The 23381-nt window shown below is 40.8% G+C and overlaps 1 long non-coding RNA gene across 2 annotated transcripts in view; it reads left to right on the top strand.

Annotated features, from left to right (window-relative positions):
* The window catches only part of LOC133577872 (uncharacterized), a 78767-nt gene that overhangs the window by 44472 nt on the left and 10914 nt on the right, over positions 1-23381 (top strand). The window contains exons 3-4 of one of the 2 annotated variants that reach the window (XR_009811781.2): positions 7388-7545; positions 12488-12596. This is a non-coding gene — a long non-coding RNA (uncharacterized lncRNA). Of the gene's footprint in view, positions 1-7387; positions 7546-12487; positions 12597-23381 lie in introns of those variants that run through there. The other variant, XR_009811780.2, reaches the window with a different exon arrangement.

Raw genomic sequence — 23381 nt, 5'->3', positions numbered from 1 at the left:
AACATGCTAGCATGCTAAAGTTAGCATGCATCAAGTACCAAAATATGACTGAGGTGTCTACCTACAAAATTAACAACAAAAAAAAGCTAGCATGCTAATGTTAGAATGCGAACAGGTATCATTCGTCAAGTAACAAAATATTTGATGCTGTGAACCTGCAAAATTAGCAAAAAAAAACCTAGCATGCTAACACTACCATGCTAACAATAACATGCTTGCAATTGGCATTACTGAAATAATGACGAGTATAACTGTTAAATTATGGAAAGAACATTGCATGCTAACTAACATACATCAAGTACCAAAATGTATTACTCTGAAGTGAGTACATGACACACTTGTTTAACATGCTAGCACGCTAAAGTTAGCATGCATCAAGTACCAATATATGACTGAGGTGTCTACCTACAAAATTAACAAACAAAAAAAAGCTAGCATGCTAATGTTAGAATGCGAACAGGTATCATTCGTCAAGTAACAAAATATTTGATGCTGTGAACCTGCAAAATTAGCAAAAAAAAACCTAGCATGCTAACACTACCATGCTAACAATAACATGCTTGCAATTGGCATTACTGAAATAATGACGAGTATATCTGTTAAATTATGGAAAAAACATTGCATGCTAACTAACATACATCAAGTACCAAAATGTATTACTCTGAAGTGAGTACATGACACACTTGTTTAACATGCTAGCATGCTAAAGTTAGCATGCATCAAGTACCAAAATATGACTGAGGTGTCTACCTACAAAATTAACAAAAAAAAAAAGCTAGCATGCTAATGTTAGAATGCGAACAGGTATCATTCGTCAAGTAACAAAATATTTGATGCTGTGAACCTGCAAAATTAGCAAAAAAAAAACCTAGCATGCTAACACTACCATGCTAACAATAACATGCTTGCAATTGGCATTACTGAAATAATGACGAGTATAACTGTTAAATTATGGAAAAAACATTGCATGCTAACTAACATACATCAAGTACCAAAATGTATTACTCTGAAGTGAGTACATGACACACTTGTTTAACATGCTAGCACGCTAAAGTTAGCATGCATCAAGTACCAAAATATGACTGAGGTGTCTACCTACAAAATTAACCAAAAAAGGTAGCATGCTAACGTTAGAATGCGAACAGGTATCATTTGTCAGGTAGCATAATATTTGATGCTGTGAACCTGCAAAATTAGCACAAATAAAACTAGCATGCTAACAGTACTATGCTAACAATAACATGCTTGCAATTGGCATTACTGAAATAATGACGAGTATAACTGTTAAATTATGGAAAAAACATTGCATGCTAACTAACATACATCAAGTACCAAAATGTATTACTCTGAAGTGAGTACATGACACACTTGTTTAACATGCTAGCACGCTAAAGTTAGCATGCATCAAGTACCAAAATATGACTGAGGTGTCTACCTACAAAATTAACAACAAAAAAAAGCTAGCATGCTAATGTTAGAATGCGAACAGGTATCATTCGTCAAGTAACAAAATATTTGATGCTGTGAACCTGCAAAATTAGCAAAAAAAAAACCTAGCATGCTAACACTACCATGCTAACAATAACGTGCTTGCAATTGGCATTACTGAAATAATGACGAGTATAACTGTTAAATTATGGAAAGAACATTGCATGCTAACTAACATACATCAAGTACCAAAATGTATTACTCTGAAGTGAGTACATGACACACTTGTTTAACATGCTAGCACGCTAAAGTTAGCATGCATCAAGTACCAATATATGACTGAGGTGTCTACCTACAAAATTAACAAAAAAAAAAAGCTAGCATGCTAATGTTAGAATGCGAACAGGTATCATTCGTCAAGTAACAAAATATTTGATGCTGTGAACCTGCAAAATTAGCAAAAAAAAACCTAGCATGCTAACACTACCATGCTAACAATAACATGCTTGCAATTGGCATTACTGAAATAATGACGAGTATAACTGTTAAATTATGGAAAAAACATTGCATGCTAACTAACATACATCAAGTACCAAAATGTATTACTCTGAAGTGAGTACATGAAACACTTGTTTAACATGCTAGCATGCTAAAGTTAGCATGCATCAAGTACCAAAATATGACTGAGGTGTCTACCTACAAAATTAACAAAAAAAAAAAGCTAGCATGCTAATGTTAGAATGCGAACAGGTATCATTCGTCAAGTAACAAAATATTTGATGCTGTGAACCTGCAAAATTAGCAAAAAAAAACCTAGCATGCTAACACTACCATGCTAACAATAACATGCTTGCAATTGGCATTACTGAAATAATGACGAGTATAACTGTTAAATTATGGAAAAAACATTGCATGCTAACTAACATACATCAAGTACCAAAATGTATTACTCTGAAGTGTGTACATGAAACACTTGTTTAACATGCTAGCATGCTAAAGTTAGCATGCATCAAGTACCAAAATATGACTGAGGTGTCTACCTACAAAATTAACAAAAAAAAAGAAGCTAGCATGCTAATGTTAGAATGCGAACAGGTATCATTCGTCAAGTAACAAAATATTTGATGCTGTGAACCTGCAAAATTAGCAAAAAAAAACCTAGCATGCTAACACCACCATGCTAACAATAACATGCTTGCAATTGGCATTACTGAAATAATGACGAGTATAACTGTTAAATTATGGAAAAAACATTGCATGCTAACTAACATACATCAAGTACCAAAATGTATTACTCTGAAGTGAGTACATGACACACTTGTTTAACATGCTAGCACGCTAAAGTTAGCATGCATCAAGTACCAATATATGACTGAGGTGTCTACCTACAAAATTAACCAAAAAAGGTAGCATGCTAACGTTAGAATGCGAACAGGTATCATTTGTCAGGTAACATAATATTTGATGCTGTGAACCTGCAAAATTAGCACAAATAAAACTAGCATGCTAACAGTACTATGCTAACAATAACATGCTTGCAATTGGCATTTCTGAAATAATGAAGAGTATAACTGTTAAATTATCAAAAAAACATTGCATGTTAACTGTAACATGCATCAAGTACCAAAATGTATTACTCTGAAGTGTGTACATGAAACACTTGTTTAACATGCTAGCATGCTAAAGTTAGCATGCATCAAGTACCAAAATATGACTGAGGTGTCTACCTACAAAATTAACAAAAAAAAAGCTAGCATGCTAATGTTAGAATGCGAACAGGTATCATTCGTCAAGTAACAAAATATTTGATGCTGTGAACCTGCAAAATTAGCAAAAAAAAAACCTAGCATGCTAACACTACCATGCTAACAATAACATGCTTGCAATTGGCATTACTGAAATAATGACGAGTATAACTGTTAAATTATGGAAAAAACATTGCATGCTAACTAACATACATCAAGTACCAAAATGTATTACTCTGAAGTGAGTACATGACACACTTGTTTAACATGCTAGCATGCTAAAGTTAGCATGCATCAAGTACCAAAATATGACTGAGGTGTCTACCTACAAAATTAACAAAAAAAAAGCTAGCATGCTAATGTTAGAATGCGAACAGGTATCATTCGTCAAGTAACAAAATATTTGATGCTGTGAACCTGCAAAATTAGCAAAAAAAAAACCTAGCATGCTAACACTACCATGCTAGCAATAACATGCTTGCAATTGGCATTACTGAAATAATGACGAGTATAACTGTTAAATTATGGAAAAAACATTGCATGCTAACTAACATACATCAAGTACCAAAATGTATTACTCTGAAGTGAGTACATGACACACTTGTTTAACATGCTAGCACGCTAAAGTTAGCATGCATCAAGTACCAATATATGACTGAGGTGTCTACCTACAAAATTAGGCAAAATAAGCCAGCATACTAACGTTAGAATGCTAACAATTGTGCTGTGGGCCGTTAAAAAATGAGCAACGGACTTTATTTTCTCTCATGGCCTCACATCCATAGTGTGTGGCTATTCATAATATTAGTCAAACATCTTTGTCCTCTGGCGGAGTGATGCATCACTCTGCTCATTAGCCGCCAGCTCTAATTGTTGATTAATAAGAAGCCGCGCTTAACGAGCACGCAGGCCTGTCACGTTTTAATCAAGTGCCATCCCCCGTGACCACAAGCACGTCCTCCCACGCTGCAGTTGTCTCCGCAAGAAATGAAGTTTCAAAGTCAAGGCAAGCTTGAAATCATGATCATGGAAAAGAATCTCGGTTAATTCAAGATGCGACTCGCCCAATTACCGTATTTTCCGCACTATAAGGCGCACCGGATTATTAGCCGCACCTTCAATGAATGGCATATTTCATAACTTTGTCCACCAATAAGCCGCCCCGGATTATAAGCCGCGCCTACGCTGCGCTAAAGGGAATGTCAAAAAAACAGTCAGATAGTTCAGTCAAACTTTAATAATATATTGAAAACCAGCGTTCTAACAACTCTGTCCCAAAATGTACGCAAATGTGCAATCACAAACATAGTAAAATTCAAAATGGTGTAGAGCAATAGTAACATAATGTTGCTCGAACGTTAATGTCACAACACACAAAATAAACATAGCGCTCACCTTCTGAAGTTATTCTTCATTCGTAAATCCTTCGAATTCTTCGTCTTCGGTGTCCGAATTGAAAAGTTGCGCAAGCGTGGTATCCAAAATGGCCGGTTCCGTCTCGTCGAAGTCATCGGGAGTCAGTGTCGCTGTTGTTCTGTGAATCCTGCCTTCCGGAAAGCTCGGACCACAGTTGTGACCGAAATATCTGCCCAGGCATTTACGATCCACTGGCAAATGTTGGCGTATGTCGTCCGGCGCTGTCTGCCCGTCTTAGTGAAGGTGTGTTCGCCTTCGGAGCTGTGTGAAAAAAGCCACCCGGCCTCTTCGCGTAAACTTCCCTTAACCACTCGCTCATCTTTTCTTCATCCATCCATCCCTTCGAGTTAGCTTTTATGATGACGCCGGCTGGAAAGGTCTCTTTTGGCAAGGTCTTCCTTTTGAATATCACCATGGGTGGAAGTTAGCATGGCAAGCTAGAACCACAGTGAAGGATGACTTCTCATTCCCTGTGGTGCGAATATTCACCGTACGTGCTCCCGTTCCACAGTGCAGTTCACAGGAATATCAGTTGCTGTGAAATACGGTAGTAATCCGTGTGCGGATGGAGAGATTGCGTCTTTTTATGAACCGGATCCTTTTCGCTTAGTAGGAGCCATTTTGTGGTCTTTACAGATGTAAACAGGAAATGAAACGTACGGTGATATCCGCGCGTTTTTTCTTCTTCTTCTTCTTCTTCCGGGGGCGGGTGGTTGCTTACAGTAGAAGAAGAAGCGCTTCCTGTTCTATGGGGGCGGGTGCTTTCCTTGGCGGTTGCTTGCGTAGAAGAAGAAGCGCTTCCTGTTCTACCGGGAAAAAAGATGGCGGCTGTTTACCGAAGTTGCGAGATCGAAACTTTATGAAAATGAATCGTAATAAAGCGCACCGGGTTATAAGGCGCACTGTCAGCTTTTGAGAAAATTTGTGGTTTTTAGGTGCGCCTTATAGTGCGGAAAATACGAATGAATCTCATCCATTCTCGGACCCCAAGAGATCCCCATTTTAACACCTGACAAGTCTTTTTAAAAGAAAAAAAACCTCACTTTCAGATAATAAATATTGTTTAATAGCAATACAATAGAATGTACAAACCCCGTTTCCATATGAGTTGGGAAATTGTGTTAGATGTAAATAAAAACGGAATGCAATGATTTGCAAATCCTTTTCAACCCATATTCAATTGAATGCACTACAAAGACAAGATATTTGATGTTCAAACTCATAAACTTTTTTTTTTTTTTTGCAAATAATAATTAACTTAGAATTTCATGGCTGCAACACGTGCCAAAGTAGTTGGGAAAGGGCATGTTCACCACTGTGTTACATGGCCTTTCCTTTTAACAACACTCAGTAAACGTTTGGGAACTGAGGAGACACATTTTTGAAGCTTCTCAGGTGGAATTCTTTCCCATTCTTGCTTGATGTACAGCTTAAGTTGTCCAACAGTCCGGGGGTCTCCGTTGTGGTATTTTAGGCTTCATAATGCGCCACACATTTTCAATGGGAGACAGGTCTGGACTACAGGCAGGCCAGTCTCGTACCCGCACTCTTTTACTATGAAGCCACGTTGATGTAACACGTGGCTTGGCATTGTCTTGCTGAAATAAGCAGGGGCGTCCATGGTAACGTTGCTTGGATGGCAACATATGTTGCTCCAAAACCTGTATGTACCTTTCAGCATTAATGGCGCCTTCACAGATGTGTGAGTTACCCATGTCTTGGGCACTAATACACCCCCACACCATCACAGATGCTGGCTTTTGAACTTTGTGCCTATAACAATCCGGATGGTTCTTTTCTTCTTTGGTCCGGAGGACACGACGTCCACAGTTTCCAAAAACAATTTGAAATGTGGACTTATCAGACCACAGAACACTTTTCCACTTTGTATCAGTCCATCGTAGATGAGCTCAGGCCCAGCGAAGCCGACAGCGTTTCTGGGTGTTGTTGATAAACGGTTTTCGCCTTGCATAGGAGAGTTTTAACTTGCACTTACAGATGTAGCGACCAACTGTAGTAACCGACAGTGGTTCCCTGAAGTGTTCCCGAGCCCATGTGGTGATATCCTTTACACACTGATGTCGCTTTTTGATGCGGTACCGCCTGAGGGATCGAAGGTCTGTAATATCATCGCTTACGTGCAGTGATTTCTCCATACTCTCTGAACCTTTTGATGATATTACGGACCGTAGATGGTGAAATCCCTAAATTCCTTGCAATAGCTCGTTGAGAAATGTTGTTCTTAAACTGTTCAACAATTTGCTCACACATTTGTTGACAAAGTGGTGACCCTCGCCCCATCCTTGTTTGTGAATGGCATTTCACGGAAGCTGCTTTTATACCCAATCATGGCACCCACCTGTTCCCAATTAGCCTGTTCACCTGTGGGATGTTCCAAATAAATGTTTGATGAGCATTCCTCAACTTTCTCAGTCTTTTTTGTGACTTGTGCCAGCTTTTTTGAAACATGTTGCAGGCATCAAATTCCAAATGAGCTAATATATGCAAAAAATAACGTTTTCCAGTTCAAACGTTAAGTATCTTGTGTTTGCAGTCTATTCAATTGAATATAGATTGAAAAAGATTTGCAAATCATTGTATTCTGTTTTTATTTACGGTTCACACAATGTGCCAACTTCACTGGTTTTGGGGTTTCTAATAAGAGTGTACAATATTTACTTTCACAGTGTCTCCCAGCTTCTCCATCAAACACATCTTTAGCAGCTTTTCCATATTTTCATGGATAAATGTTAAGATATTCTTTAAACGTTGACTCATTATTATTCAACATGGTGCAGACGAGCAGTGCTATGCTCCAACTAAGGATGGCTTCCAAATCCGGTACTTCTTTGGCACAGACTGAATCCCGCCGGTCCTACGGTACGCCCGGTTGCACTTTGGCACTTGGCGATCACTCCAGCAGCACCGAGAGCCGACTCAGCCAAACTACCTCCAGGTAATGTTGCAATTTTTCAATGCCAACAAAGTAATTGACTCAAGAAATGCTCTAATGTAAGTAAGTTAAGTTAAAGTTAAAGTACCAGTGATTGTCACACACACACACTAGGTGTGGCGAAATTATTCTCTGCATTTGACCCATCACCCTTGACATCCCCTGGGAGGTGAGGGGAGCAGTGGGCAGCAGCGGTGGCCGCGCTTGGGAATCATTTTGGTGATTTAATCCCCAATTCCAACCCTTGATGCTGAGTGCCAAGCAGGGAGGTAATGGGTCCCATTTTTATAGTCTTTGGTATGACTCGGGCTCCACTTTTTCTAAAAATGTGCTAGCGCAATGCTAATATACATTGGCTTTTTTATTGACATGCGACTGATTAGCATTAGCGATTTCACATGGCGATTTCAACACTTTCAAATGTGTTAATGAAAACTACAATCACGTTACAATCCAACAGCTGGTGCATATTAAGTACAATACTTTCAGTATTAACACTTTTTAGGGCGCAACAAAAGACTAGCTTCAGCCGAGGCTGAACTGACTATCATTTTTAAATGTTGAAAAAAATATTTGATTTTATTATCAAAAACAGTTATACACAAAAAGTACCAAAAATTGGTAGCATTGAGTACTGATATCAATTCCTCTGTACCAGGAATCGGTACAGAGGATCCCTTGGATCTTGCATGTTTTTTTCACTGTGACATTCGCTACGCCATCTAGTGGCGGGGAGGCTCCTAATTTATATTATTTTTCACAACACCTCAAGTTTAAAAATGAGCTGAAAGACAACTTGTATACCGAAAAACTCATAAGCTGGGGTACTCGTGTTTAGAGGTGCTTCCGTCCGAGACAAACATGAAAAAAATCTCATCATCATTACCGTCTGTTACCGGTCAACTTGGACAATAAAAAGTTGCTAGGTTGGTTGCTATAGCTCCTTTGGAAAATAGTATCTAGAGAGTTCTATATACTCACTAAATAGAACAATTATTGCTATGTCCTCTTATTCTCTGGCAGACCAGGTGTGTATGAGCTGTTCATGTTGTTGTAAACACAAGCTACATTCACAGACAGTCCCGTTATAATGTGTTCATCAGCACAAATCCAATTGTAGCGGGCCCACAGCTGTGAAACCCCAATAAATACAAAAAATTGTCATTGTGTTTTGTAATAACAAACATGTTAGACCAGAGAAGACCAAAATGGGGACCGGGGGCGATTTTCAGCCTGCAGCTAATTTTTTTTTTAGCACAGAAAGCACATTCTAAAAATAACAAAGTGGAATAAAAGAGCAAACGGATTAAATGTAACAAGAAAAAGTTGCAATGTTTACTCTAATAACACAAAGTTGCCATGAATAATGTTTTTTTCTCTTTAAAATAGTCATTGCCAAAAAATTAATAATGAATCAAAATCACATCAAATATTCCACTTTGAAATATATTTTGGGGGAAATATTGTATTTTGTGCATGTGCCATATAAAAAAATAAAAATAAAATTTTTTTTTACAAAAAGGGCGTTAAACCAACAAAAAAAACATTAAAAAAAAAACTTATAATTGACGGAAAGATTTGAGGTTGAGCTTGAGACTTAAGTGTTAAAAGTAAAATAATAAAAATGAATGTATGATTTATATTTAACACTTATGAGTGGCACCATTTTATTGGGATTTTGTTTGGAAAAATTTCAGTGCTCAAAATAATAATACATTTAAATTAACATTGTCATGAAATTTTGACCTACAATTACTTCATATCAAAATTTCCACTTTGAATAATTTTTTGGGGGAAAATATTGCATATTTTGTGTGCTTGCAATAAAAAAACAGGGTTTTTTTTTGACAAAAAGGCATACAAACAAACAATTAAAATGGTTTACTCGATATATTAAAATTGACCTAAAGATATACGTATTTCATAAAAAATGCAATATATATATATATATAATATAGACTTATTTTTAAAACATTTTTATGAGTGGGGCCATTTTGGATTCTAAAGAACTTAAGTAGGATTGTTTTTAAAGTGTCATTGATTGAAAAAAAAACAAAACCATTAATGAATTGTATTAATTATTGACCTATTCATCCTCAAATATTCCACTTTGAAATTTTTATTTTGGGAAAATATTGCATATTTTGTTTGCCATTAAAAACAGGGTTTTCTTCATCATAAAGGGCATAAAATATACAAAATAAAAATTAAATTGTTTTTAATTTGATATCAATAGATAGAACTGAAGTTGATCTCGAGATTTAAGCATTGAATAGTAAGTAAAAAAAGGCACATACGACTGATATTTTACCATTTTTATGACTTGAGGGAAGTGAATTATATTTATATAGTGCTTTTCTCTGGAGACTCAAAGCGCTTTACATCGTGAAACCCACTATCTACATTTTTAAGCTGCATTTAAAACAGTGTGGGTGGCACAATAAATATTAGTCGAGGTTATTGTGGTTTATCCGTTATACAGTGCTCAATACCGGGGTAGAGCGGAATATACGTTAGGTCAGGAAAAAACAGAGGCTATTTCATCCCTACAAGGCTGTTTCGCAGGTTTTCCTGCTCTTCAGAGGATTTAAAAATGCAAAAAATCCCCTGAAGAGCACGGAAACCTGCAAAACAGGCTTGTATGGATTAAATAGGTCAGGGAAAAAACACAGGCTATTTCATCCCTACAAGCCTGTTTCGCAGGTTTCCGTGCTCTTCAATCAATCAATCAATCAATCTTTATTTATATAGCCCTAAATCACAAGTGTCTCAAAGGGCTGCACAAGCCACGACGACATCCTCGGTACAAAGCCCACATACGGGCAAGGAAAAACTCACCCCAGTGGGACGTCGATGTGAATGACTATGAGAAACCTTGGAGAGGACCGCATATGTGGGTAACCCCACCCCCCCTCTAGGGGAGACCGAAAGCAATGGATGTCGAGTGGGTCTGACATAATATTGTGAGAGTCCAGTCCATAGTGGATCCAACATAATAGTAAGAGTCCAGTCCATAGTGGGGCCAGCAGGACACCATCCCGAGCGGAGACGGGTCAGCAGCGCAGAGATGTTCCCAGCCGATGCACAGGCGAGCGGTCCACCCCGGGTCCCGACTCTGGACAGCCAGCACTTCATCCATGGCCACCGGACCTGTGCCCCCCCCCCCCTCAAGGAAAAGGGGAGCAGAGGAGAAAAGAAAAGAAACGGCAGATCAACTGGTCTAACAGGGGGGCTATTTAAAGGCTAGAGTATACAAATGAGTTTTAAGATGGGACTTAAATGCTTCTACTGAGGTAGCATCTCTAATTGTTACCGGGAGGGCATTCCATAGTACTGGAGCCCGAATAGAAAACGCTCTATAGCCCGCAGACTTTTTTTGGGCTCTGGGAATCACTAATAAGCCGGAGTTCTTTGAACGCAGATTTCTTGCCGGGACATATGGTACAATGCAATCGACAAGATAGGACGGAGCTAGACCGTGTAGTATTTTATACGTAAGTAGTAAAACCTTAAAGTCACATCTTAAGTGCACAGGAAGCCAGTGCAGGTGAGCCAGTATAGGCGTAATATGATCAAACTTTCTTGTTCTTGTCAAAAGTCTAGCAGCCGCATTTTGTACCAACTGTAATTTTTTAATGCTAGACATAGGGAGACCCGAAAATAATACGTTACAGTAGTCGAGACGAGACGTAACGAACGCATGAATAATGATCTCAGCGTCGCTAGTGGATAAAATAGAACGAATTTTAGCGATATTACGGAGATGAAAGAAGGCCGTTTTAGTAACACTCTTAATGTGTGATTCAAAGGAGAGAGTTGGGTGGAAGATAATACCCAGATTCTTTACTGATTCGCCTTGTGTAATTGTTTGGTTGTCAAATGTTAAGGTGGTATTATCAAATAAATGTCGGTGTTTAGCAGGACCGATAATCAGCATTTCCGTTTTCTTGGCGTTGAGTTGCAAGAAGTTAGCGGACATCCATTGTTTAATTTAATTAAGACACGCCTCCAGCTGACTACAATCCGGCGTGTTGGTCAGCTTTAGGGGCATGTAGAGTTGGGTGTCATCAGCATAGCAATGAAAGCTAACACCGTATTTGCGTATGATGTCGCCTAGCGGCAGCATGTAAATACTAAAGAGTGCAGGGCCAAGAACCGAACCCTGAGGAACTCCGCACGTTACCTTAACATAGTCCGAGGTCACATTATTATGGGAGACGCATTGCATCCTGTCAGTAAGATAAGAGTTAAACCACGACAAAGCTAAGTCTGACATACCAATACGTGTTTTGATACGCTCTAATAAAATATTATGATCGACGGTATCGAAAGCAGCGCTAAGATCAAGAAGCAGCAACATAGATGACGCATCAGAATCCATCGTTAGCAGTAGATCATTAGTCATTTTTGCGAGGGCTGTCTCCGTAGAGTGATTTGCCCTGAAACCGGATTGAAAAGGTTCACAGAGATTGTTAGACACTAAGTGTTCATTTAGCTGCTGTGCGACAATTTTTTCGAGGATTTTCGAAATAAAGGGAAGGTGGATTTTAAAATGTTAAAATCCCCTGAAGAGCACGGAAACCTGCGAAACAGGCTTGTAGGGATGAAATAGCCTCTGTTTTTTCCTGACCTAACGTGTGTGTGTGTGTGTGTATTGATTTTGTAAATGAAAAATATCAAAATGGCCCCCGCATGCTTTAATTTTTCAGTGTTCGGCCCTCAGTGGAAAAAGTTTGGACACCCCTGTATTACCTAGAATGCATTGCCCGCGACCCCAAAAGGGACAAGCGGTAGAAAATGGATAGATAGATGGTATTGACTGCCGCTGCCCGGCGTATGTGTGCTATACGTGGAGCATCCTGATGGTGGCGCCACTGAGTGACCAAGTCGATAATAAGATAATCAGCTTGCTTGGAGTTTATTCCTTGCCGATGTTTTTATTCAGCTGGTCCCCAACAATGGATGACAGCCGCCGCTAATCCAGCGAACGCTTTCATCGCACGCGTTTGTTTACGCGGCGGCCAAAAAACGGCGAGCCGCTGCCAAACTCCCACAATTCAGCACGCCGTCTGGGATTTGTTGACACGCCGCATAAATGGTGCTCGACTCCAAGAAATGATTTCCCGATATGATTCCTTTCCTGTGTTTCCATGGCGACGTGTTTGGTATTGGCCAGAGAAAACCACTTTTTTTGGTTTACTGCCAGATTCGCATTTTCTAGCCTGTCCATGTTCTCACACGTGTCAACACTGCTTCTTTCCTCCACAGTCCTCTACCTACAATTGTTGTTTTTTAATCTGTTCATATCGGTTGATATTGATAATTATTGCTACCATACCTATTGAAAGTAAGGAGCAGTAAAAAAAATATATTTCATTTGAAATGTTACATTCCTCTGACTGTAATGCTCTCTGCTATCAAGGCAGAAAGGAAATGTCAACACAAGCATGGAAAACACTCAAACTATGTAAACAAAATAGTAAAATCACATTGAAGACTTAATAGGCTCTTAAAAAGAGGGAAATAAAAATAATGAATTTGTAAGAAATCCTTCATAAAGTGTAATAAAATAGTGCAAAGTGTGAAAATTTAAACATAGAGAAACCCGAGAAGAACAATTTTCTGCCGGTTTAGTGCTAGGGAATAACGGCTGTGTAACATTAATTTGCCATTTTATTCTTATTTAACTATGGAAATGAGCTGTTTGGTATGCAGTAATTGTTTGAACATTATTAATATATCAGTGGATATTGATAATTATTGACATTTTTATGACAAATGGAAAATAAGGTGCAGGCCTTCTTCTGATTATAATCCCTCAGCTATCAAGGCAGAAAGGAAATGTCAACACAAGCGTGGAAAACACTCAAACTATGTAAACAAAATAGTAAAATCACATTGAAGACTTAACAATAAGCTCTTAAAATTAAGGTTAAAAAATAAAGTATGTAAGAAATGCTTCATAAATTGTAAGAAAATAGTGCAAAGTGTGAAAATGTGAACATAAAGAAACCTGAGAACTATTTTCTGCAGGTTTAGTGGCAGGAAATAAAGGCTGTGTAACATGAATTTGCCCTGTTATTCTTATTTAACTAGGGAAAGGAATTATTTGGTATGCAGTAATTGTGTGAACATTATTAATACATCAGTCTACAGGACTGTCTCAGAAAATTAGAATATTGTGATAAAGTTCTTTATTTTCTGTAATGCAACTAAAAACATGAAAATGTCATACATTCTGGATTCATTACACTGAAATATTGCAAGCCTTTTATTCTTTTAATATTGCTGATTATGGCATACAGCGTAAGAAAACTCAAATCTAAAAAAATTAGAATATTTCCTCAGAAAAAAAAGATTTAAAACAGCAAAACAAAATCAAACATTTGAAGATGTCAATTAATGCACTCAGTACTTGGTTGGGAATCCTTTTGCACGGATTACTGCATCAATGCGGCGTGGCATGGAGGCAATCAGCCTGTGGCATTGCTGAGGTGTTATGGATGCCCAGGATGCTTCAATAGCGGCCTTTAGCTCATTTGCATTATTGGGTCTGGTGTCTTTCAGCTTCTTCTTCACAATACCCCACAAATTCTCCATGGGGTTCAGGTCAGGGGAGTTGGCAGGCCAATCGAGGACAATAATGCCATGGTCAGTACACCAGTTACTGGTGGTTTTGGCACTGTGGGCAGGTGCCAAATCATGCTGGAAAATGAAATCATCATCTCCATGGAGCTTTTCAACAGATGGAAGCATGTAGTGCTCTAAATCTCTTGGTACACAGCTGCATTGACTCTGGACTTGATGAAACACAGTGGACCAACACCAGCAGCCGACATGGCTCTCCAAACCATTGCTGACTGTGGGAACTTCACATTGGATTTCAAGCAACTTGGATTTTGCTCCTCTCCAGCCTTCCTCCAGACTCTAGTGCCTTGACTTCCAAATGAAATACAAAACTTTCGTCTGAAAACAGGACTCTGGACCACTCTGCAACTGTCCAGTGCTTCTTTTCCATAGCCCAAGTCAGACGCTTCTTCCGTTGTCTTGAGTTCAGGAGTGGCTTGGCCATGGGAATACGGCTACATGCTTCCATCTGTTGAAAAGCTCTATGGAGATGATGATTTAATTTTCCAGCATGAACTGGCACCTGCCCACAGTGCCAAAACCACCAGTAACTGGTGTACTGACCATGGCATTACTGTCCTCGATTGGCCTACCAACTCCCTTGATCTGAACCCCATAGAGAATTTGTGGGGTATTGTGAAGAAGAAGCTGAAAGACACCAGACCCAATAATGCAAATGAGCTAAAGGCCGCTATTGAAGCATCCTGGGCATCCATTACACCTCAGCAATGCCACAGGCAGATTGCCTCCATGCCACGCCACATTGATGCAGTAATCCGTGCAAAAGGATTCCCAACCAAGTACTGAGTGCATTAATTTACATTTTCAAATGTTTGATTTTGTTTTGCTGTTATAAATCTTTTTTTTTACTTGGTCTGAGGACATATTTGAATTTTTGAGATATGATTTTTGAGTTTTCTTAAGCTGTATGCCATAATCAGCAATATTAAAATAATAAAAGGCTTGCAATATTTCAGTTGATGTGTAATGAATCCAGAATGTATGACATTTTCATGTTTTTAGTTGCATTACAGAAAATAAAGGACTTTATCACAACATTCTAATTTTCTGAGACAGTCCTGTATATTGATAATTATTGACATTTTTTATGACCTATGGAAAATATGTTGCAGGACTTCCTCTAATTATAATCCCTTAGCTATCAAGGCAGAAAGGAATTGTCAACACAATCGTGGAAAACACTCAAACTATGTAAAAAAAAAAAGTAAAATCACATTGAAGACTTAACAATAAGCTCTTAAAATTAAGGTGCAAAAATAAAGTATGTAAGAAATGCTTCATAAATTGTAAGAAAATAGTGCAAAGTGTGAAAATGTAAACAGAACTATTTTCTGCAGGTTTAGTGGCAGAAAGTCACTACTGTGCTCTAAAGGGTGTGTGCGGCTAAGATGGTATGGTATTAGCGGTCTTGCCTTACATCATTTACAGACTACGGTCCCTTTTGGGGAAAAAAAAAAATCCAAAAAACGGTCGAGTTGACTTTTCCCCTTTTATCCTCAATTTCTTCATTTTGACTTTCTCTTCTTACTCCATGCAAACAATAAACCAAACTTGATAGTTGATACTGTTAGCGTGTCACGTGATTCACTTCCCGTTGCTCGGCTACCGGAGAACGAGTGCCTTTTGCTTGTGCAACCAACCTTGCTTCCACACTTTCACTTTCTTCCCACCAAGAAGAAATTAAAAAAAAATACTGAAGGTTTTATCGAACGCATGTTTTTATTGACATCAATTACGTGTCTATGACGACATCCATCCATTTTCTGCCGCTTATTCCCTTTGGGGTCGCGGGGGGCGCTGGAGCCTATCTCAGCTACAATCGGGCGGAAGGCGGGGTACACCCTGGACAAGTCGCCACCTCATCGCAGGGCCAACACAGATAGACAGACAACATTCACACTCACATCCACACACTAGGGCCAATTTAGTGTTGCCAATCAACTTATCCCCAGGTGCATGTCTTTGGAAGTGGGAGGAAGCCGGAGTACCCGGAGGGAACCCACGCAGTCACGGGGAGAACATGCAAACTCCACACAGAAAGATCCCGAGCCCGGGATTGAACCCAAGACTACTCAGGACCTTCGTATTGTGAGGCAGATGCACTAACCCCTCTTCCACCGTGAAGCCCTCTATGACGACATATATTAAGTTAAAGTTAAAGTACCAATGATTGCCACACGCACACACTAGGTGTGGTGAAATTTGTCCTCAGCATTTGACCCATCCCCTTGTTCACCCCCTGGTAGAGATGCGCGGTTTGCGGACACAACCGCGGAGTCCGCGGATTATCCGCGGATCGGGCGGATGAAATTAAAAAAACTAAGATTTTATCCGCTCGCGGGTCGGGTCGGGCGGATTAATTTTTTTTTTTTTTTTTTTTTTTGCGGGTGGCAGTTAAACCAATTGGGAAATATATATACATAGTTAAATGTTGTTACCCACATACGAAAAACGAGCAGGCACCTGCTGCATATGCCACAACAGAAGAAAAAAAAAGAAAAGAGATGGACACTTTTACGGAGCGGAGAAGGGACGCCTCGCCGGGGTCCGGGACCGAGGCCCCTTCCCCCGAGAGGGCCCCACCGGGAGCCGTAGCTGAGGCGATCCGCGAGAAGGGCCCGACGCACGTCCAGGGTCACTACCGCGCCCACCGCACCGACACCCCGCCTCGTCCGCTTTCGCCGCGGCCGGCGTCACGCGCAGTAGGTAAGCAGCTTACCTGCCCGCCACCCCCGTGGCCGGGGGCTCGTAACATGGGTCACTCCGCGCGCTCCGCCCGCGCAGCTTACCTGCTTGCCACCCCTGTTGCCGGGGGCGCGTAACAGGGGTCACTCCGCGCGTAGTGCGCTCATGAAAGGGGTGGGGCTCACCCTGGTTGATATAGACAGCAGGACGGTGGCCATGGAAGTTGGAACCCGCTAAGGAGTGTGTAACAACCCACCTGCCGAATCAACTAGCCCTGAAAATGGATGGCGCTGGAGCGTGGGCCCATACCTGGCCGTCGCCGGCAGCGAGACGCGCTTGGAGGTGCGCTCAGCGCGGCTCCCATATGATTGCGCACTGGTGTGCGTCTGGGTCGTGACAGCGTGGCACGCGAATGTGTGCACTGCATTGGATCAGTCTCCTTTCTTTAACAGGCAAAAGCTTTATAACCTCACCATACCTGCCAACTTTTAAATCAGAAAAACCTAGTAGCCAGGGTCCAAGGGCCGCAGGCCCCGGTAGGTCCAGGACAAAGTCCTGGTGGAGGGTTCAGGGCTTCGCCCCCCGACGCAAAATGACTATTAGCATTCAGACAGGTTAAAATGTTGCTAAAACCATCACTTTTCTATCAGTCACAGTGACTTTTCAAAACAAAAATATTACAGCAAAAATCATATGGGTTGATTGACATGTTTATTCTGTAAGCTAACTTCAATAGTTTGAAATTATTTTGACAGTTAATGCCAGTTATCCTGTCAACCTTTCACAAGACTTCAATTTGTTAATTGAAAGTATAAATAGTATAAACACTTTTTACAGTATGTCGTGCTGTGAAATACAGCCGACAGGATTGCGCATGCATGGTGCAGGAGAACAAAGGACTTCTTTCATTTAAGGTTTGTGATAAACCATCAAACTCATTCGTTAAAAGGACTCTATAGTAATATAAAGCGAATTTTTCTGGACATTATCATGCAAGAAAAGTTTATTTTTGGGATCGCGATCACCGCGTAATGATTTTTAAAGGTTGCATTACATTATTAACTGTCCCATGTGATCAGCCAGTGCGATTGGAAGTCCATGCTCAATTATTGCCTCCGTAAATAAAACTTCGGCATTTATCACATCCAAAGAATCTGTTTGGGCGACGAAAAACGTTGAAAGTTTTCCACTTGTATCGCTAGCAACGGCATTAGACTTGTGTTTTTTTGTCCCAACGTGGTCTTTTACATCGCTAATTCCTCCGTGTCCGATCGAAAAATCTTGTCTGCACAAGGTGCAATTCGCGTAGTTTTCACCCTTTTTTTTAATTTTTTTTATTAATATTAGATATATAACAACGGGCGGATGGTGGGCGGGTGTAGTTCTGATCAAACGTTACATCGGGTGGATGGCGGATGGTTGACGACTTTCTGACGCGGTTGCGGATGAAATAATTGCCTATCCGCGCATCTCTACCCCCTGGGAGGTGAGGGGAGTAGTGGGCAGCAGCGGTGCCGCGCCCGGGAATAATTTTTGGTGATTTAACCCCCAATTCCAGTCCTTGATGGTGAGTGCCAAGCAGGGAGGTAATGGGTCCCATTTTTATAGTCTTTGGGATGACTCGGCCGGGGTTTGAACTCACAACCTACCGATCTCAGGGCAGACACTCTAACCACTAGGCCACTGAGTAGGTGGATTGTTCACCCCCTGGGAGGTGAGGGGAGCAGTGGGCAGCAGCGGTGCCGTGCCTGGAAATCATTTTTGGTGATTTAACCCCTAATTCCAACCCTTTGATATAGTTTTATTGCCCAGTCCTAGCAGAACCTTGGTTTTCCTTCAAGGTCCAAAAAGGACACAATCGTACAAGTAAGCATTTGCATATGTAAATGAGCATCTGGCAAGGAAATGAAAGGGAAGATGGACACGATCATGCACTCTTTTTCAAAATTGGACGACAACATTCTTTGTCTTTGCTGAGGTATCCAATATTCATGACCAACAGCAGTTTCCGCAGTGTCATGTGACTTCCTGCCCAGCATTTTCAGGCCTTTTTGACCTTTGCCACCCCCGCCCCTCTGATTTGCCCGCAAAATGCGTTCTGACTCGGCACAAACGCGGGGCGAATCATGAATAAATAACGCTCGTTGAGGTCGCGCGGCCGCAGCAGAGCCTCTTTTCTTCTTCCTGACTTGCCGAGGCGTCCACTTAGACGCTCGATTAGCTCTCAACTTCCTCTTCTTGTGCATGAAGCTCGTCTTAGCCCTGCAACGCCGAGTGATACATAGGTTTTGGAGCCCTCTACATCATCAGTGTAGTTTTTTTTTGCCTTACAAAGCCTGATGTATCGGATCAGATGCATGCATTACACGTATAATCCACATGAGGGCAGTAATTGACGTAATAGAGGGCTGAACAGTTTTTGATTGATTGATTGATTGATTGAAACTTTTATTAGTAGATTGCACAGTGAAGTACATATTCCGTACAATTGACCACTAAATGGTAACACCCCAATAAGTTTTTCAACTTGTTTAAGTCGGGGGCCAATTTAATTGATTCATGATACTATTTTCATAATACAGTCATCACACAAGATAATCATCACAGTATATAAATTGAATTATTTACATTATTTACAATCCGGGGTGTGGGATATGGAGGGGGGTTAAGTTAGGTTGGTATCAACAATTGCATCATCAGAGAAATTGACATTGGAACAGTGTAGGTCTGACTTGCTACATATGTACAGCAAGTATTGGACACAGAGAGAGAGATCCGAAATTATAAGAAAAAGTGACTACATTTGATTATTTACATTTGATTATTTACAATCTGAAGAGATATGAGGAAGGGAGGGTGTTAGTTTAGGTTTGAAGTTATCAATAGTAGCCTCTCTTCTGGAATAGTTCCAGTAGAGTTTAAACATGCAGTGGTACGACCTCTACTTAAAAAACCCAGCCTCGACCCCTCTCTCCTCTCTAACTTCAGACCTATCTCTAATCTTCCATACATTTCCAAAATATTAGAGAAGGTTGTCTACAGTCAGTTGTTGCCCTTCTTAGAGGATAATGGTATCACTGAGCTGTTCCAGTCCGGTTTTAAAGCCCTCCACAGCACAGAGTCAGCGCTTCTAAAAGTTTTTAACGATATCCTCCTGTCCACTGATTCTGGTAAATATGTTGTCCTGGTGCTTTTAGATCTGTCTGCTGCGTTCCACACCGTCGACCACGCCACCTTAATCACTCGTCTTGAGAACTGTGTGGGCATTAAGGGCGTCGCCCTCAACTGGTTCCGGTCGTACCTAACCGACAGGAGTTTTTGTGTAAAAGTAGACAGTTTTATGTCGTCCACAGCTCCTTTACCACATGGGGTCCCCCAGGGCTCAATCCTTGCCCCAATTTTATTTGCGCTTTACCTTCTCCCCCTTGGTTCTATTTTTAGGAAGTACAGTATTGCATTTCATTTTTATGCCGATGATTGCCAGATTTATTTTCCCATGGCACAAAATAACACGGTTCAACGTCTTATTGACTGCCTGCACGACATCAAAGTCTGGCTTTCAGCTAACTTCCTGAGCCTAAATGAAGATAAAACAGAAGTTATGTTGTTCGGTCCAAGTCGCTCTCCCTCCCCCAACGTTGACCTCGGCACTCTGACCCCGTATCTCAGCGACTGTGTCACAAACCTGGGGGTAAAGTTTGACTCAGATTTTAAATTCGAAAAACAAATCAGCAGCGTCGTTCAAAAAAGCTTTTATCAATTACGCCAAATAGCGAAAGTGAAACCGCTTCTATCAAGACATGATCTTGAGAAATTAATCCACGCTTTTATCTTGACTCGTCTTGATTACTGTAATGCCCTGTATGTTGGCATTAGCCAGGCCTCCCTCGCCCGCCTGCAGCTCGTGCAGAACTCTGCTGCTCGTCTGCTAACACAGACCCGCAGACGTGAGCACATCACCCCTATTTTAGCGTCCCTTCACTGGCTCCCTGTGCGTTACCGAATATTACCGAATTTTTAAATGTCTAAACAACCTCGCGCCAACCTATCTCTCCGACCTCCTTCAGCCTTACTGCCCCACCCGATCCTTAAGATCAGCCGATCAGCTGCTGTTGACGGTCCCTGACACAAGGCTGAAGCTTAGAGGTGACAGAGCTTTCGCCGTTGCTGCTCCCAAGCTTTGGAACGACCTACCCCTGAGTGTTAGACAAGCCTCCTCTCTTCCTGTTTTTAAATCTCTCTTAAAAACATACTTTTATTCCATGGCTTTTAACACTGAGTGATATCCATCCTGCAATGGCGCCCCATAATACACCTGCTGTGATCCTGTTTTTATGTTTTTATGTTTTTATTAATTCTATTTTAATTATTTATTTTTTATCGTGTTCTGTTTGTGTTGTGTTGTGTTTGCTCGGTACTCGTTTTATCTTTTAACCTGCTCATTGTACAGCACTTTGGCTACCCCTGTGGTAAATTTTAAATGTGCTCTATAAATAAAGTTGATTTGATTTGATTTGATTTGGAGGTGTTCTTTTAGTGCGGTTTTGAAGGAGGATGGAGATGCCCTTTCTTTTACACCTGTTGGGAGTGCATTCCACGTTGATGTGGCATAGAAAGAGAATGAGTTAAGACCTTTGTTAGATCGGAATCTGGGTTTAACGTGGTTAGTGGAGCTCCCCCTGGTGTTGTGGTTATGGCGGTCATTTACGTTAAGGAAGTAGTTTGACATGTACTTCGGTATCAGGGAGGTGTAGCGGATTTTATAGACAAGGCTCAGTGCAAGTTGTTTTACTCTGTCCTCCACCTTGAGCCAGCCCACTTTGGAGAAGTGGGTAGGAGTGAGGTGTGATCTGGGGTGGAGGTCTAGAAGTAATCTGACTAGCTTGTCCTGGGATGTTTGGAGTCTAGATTTGAGGGTTTTGGAGGTGCTAGGGTACCAGGAGGTGCATGCGTAATTGAAAAAGTCATGCTGCAAGATTTGCAAATATTGCCAAATTTGATCGAACCCAGGACCTTCTTATTGTGAGGCACACGCACTAACCTCTGTTCCACTGTGCCGGTCGTCGTCATCATTTCTACCAAATTACAACAAGATCTTTGTGGTGACAAGTTCGTAACGTTTCGTGTTTTGTGACGAAATCCAGTGTTGGGACTAACGCATTACAAAGTAACACGTTACTGTTTCGGCGGTAACTAGTAATCTAACGCGTTATTTTTTATATTCAGTAACTCAGTTACCGTTACTACATGATGCGTTACTGCGTTATTTTACGTTATTTTTTTATGTAGTATCGGCTAGAAACAGAAGATCTGAGTGTGTTTTATTGGAGCGCTGCGGTGTCGTCCTTCTGTGTCACAAGGAAAAGAAGAGGCGTGCAGAGAAGAGGCGTGCTTTGTGTGGGTGGGGGATGGGGGGGGTGGGCTCCCAGACCGTAGTTGAGGGGCGCAGGAGAGACGTTCCTCCAGGGCCTATGTACTTCGGGGCTAACAACCTTCACTTTACCCGGAAGTGGGTCTTTACAGCTGAGGGTGAATGACGAGGCCGGCGGTTTGTTGCAACTTTGTGACTTTATTGGTCGCAGCCATCCACCAAGCTAGAGCACCTGCACGCACTCACTGTTGCCGCTCGCTCACCTCTCTCGCCCACTCTCTCACTGACATCACTCACCTCACATGCTGTTATATCTTAAAGGGCCACACACACACACACACACATACGCTACTCTCATAACAACTAACAAGACATCATGGTGAAGCCAGAAGTCGAGTTTCTTAACATGGAGACATTCTCAATACTTTTATTTTGTCGAGCACAAAGAAAATAACATTTTAGTTAAATGTAAGTTGTGACTTGGATCAAAGATTTTTAAAATAGTTTTGTCAATTTGTTCTGGCCTGAAATAAATTGGCCCTTTGAAACATATCTTTGTCTTTTGTGTGTTGTATGTAGACCACATTGCTTTCTGAGTTCAGTGATGCAAATGCATGTCAAGTTGATCAACAGATTGTATTATTCTCCAGTGCAATAACAGTACTGAAATGAAGGCCAAAAGGGCATTAATGGGAGCCTTAAAAAAAGGAAAAAAAAGAACTAAATAGTTACTTTTCACAGTAATGCATTACTCTTTGGTGTAAGTAACTGAGTTACTTTTGAAATAAAGAAACTAGTAACTGTAAGTAGTTACTGGTTTTCAGTAACTAACCCAACACTGGCGAAATCATCAGAGTAATGTTTGGCGCCATGCCACGCCCACATCTTGTGGCCTAGGCAGAATTTGTGTGGCATCTGTAAATTTAACCTTGACTCATTTGGCCAAAGTCCCTAGGAGGAGTTGGTTAAAGTACGACCCCTTTATTTTGCCCGAATAATGGAAGACGAAAACCAAGATGGCCGACTTCCTGGTTGTTTTTTTTAGATATGGGTCCTTGAGACCTTTATGATAAACGTTTCCTGCGATTTTCGTGTCGATACGTAAAACTGGTAGGAGGGGCTATTTTATTTACAA

Source organism: Nerophis lumbriciformis, linkage group LG39 (genome assembly GCF_033978685.3).
Source record: "Nerophis lumbriciformis linkage group LG39, RoL_Nlum_v2.1, whole genome shotgun sequence".
Lineage (NCBI taxonomy): Eukaryota > Metazoa > Chordata > Actinopteri > Syngnathiformes > Syngnathidae > Nerophis > Nerophis lumbriciformis.
The sequence above is the reverse complement of the archived record's forward strand: the minus strand, read 5'-3'. Positions and strand labels throughout refer to the sequence as shown.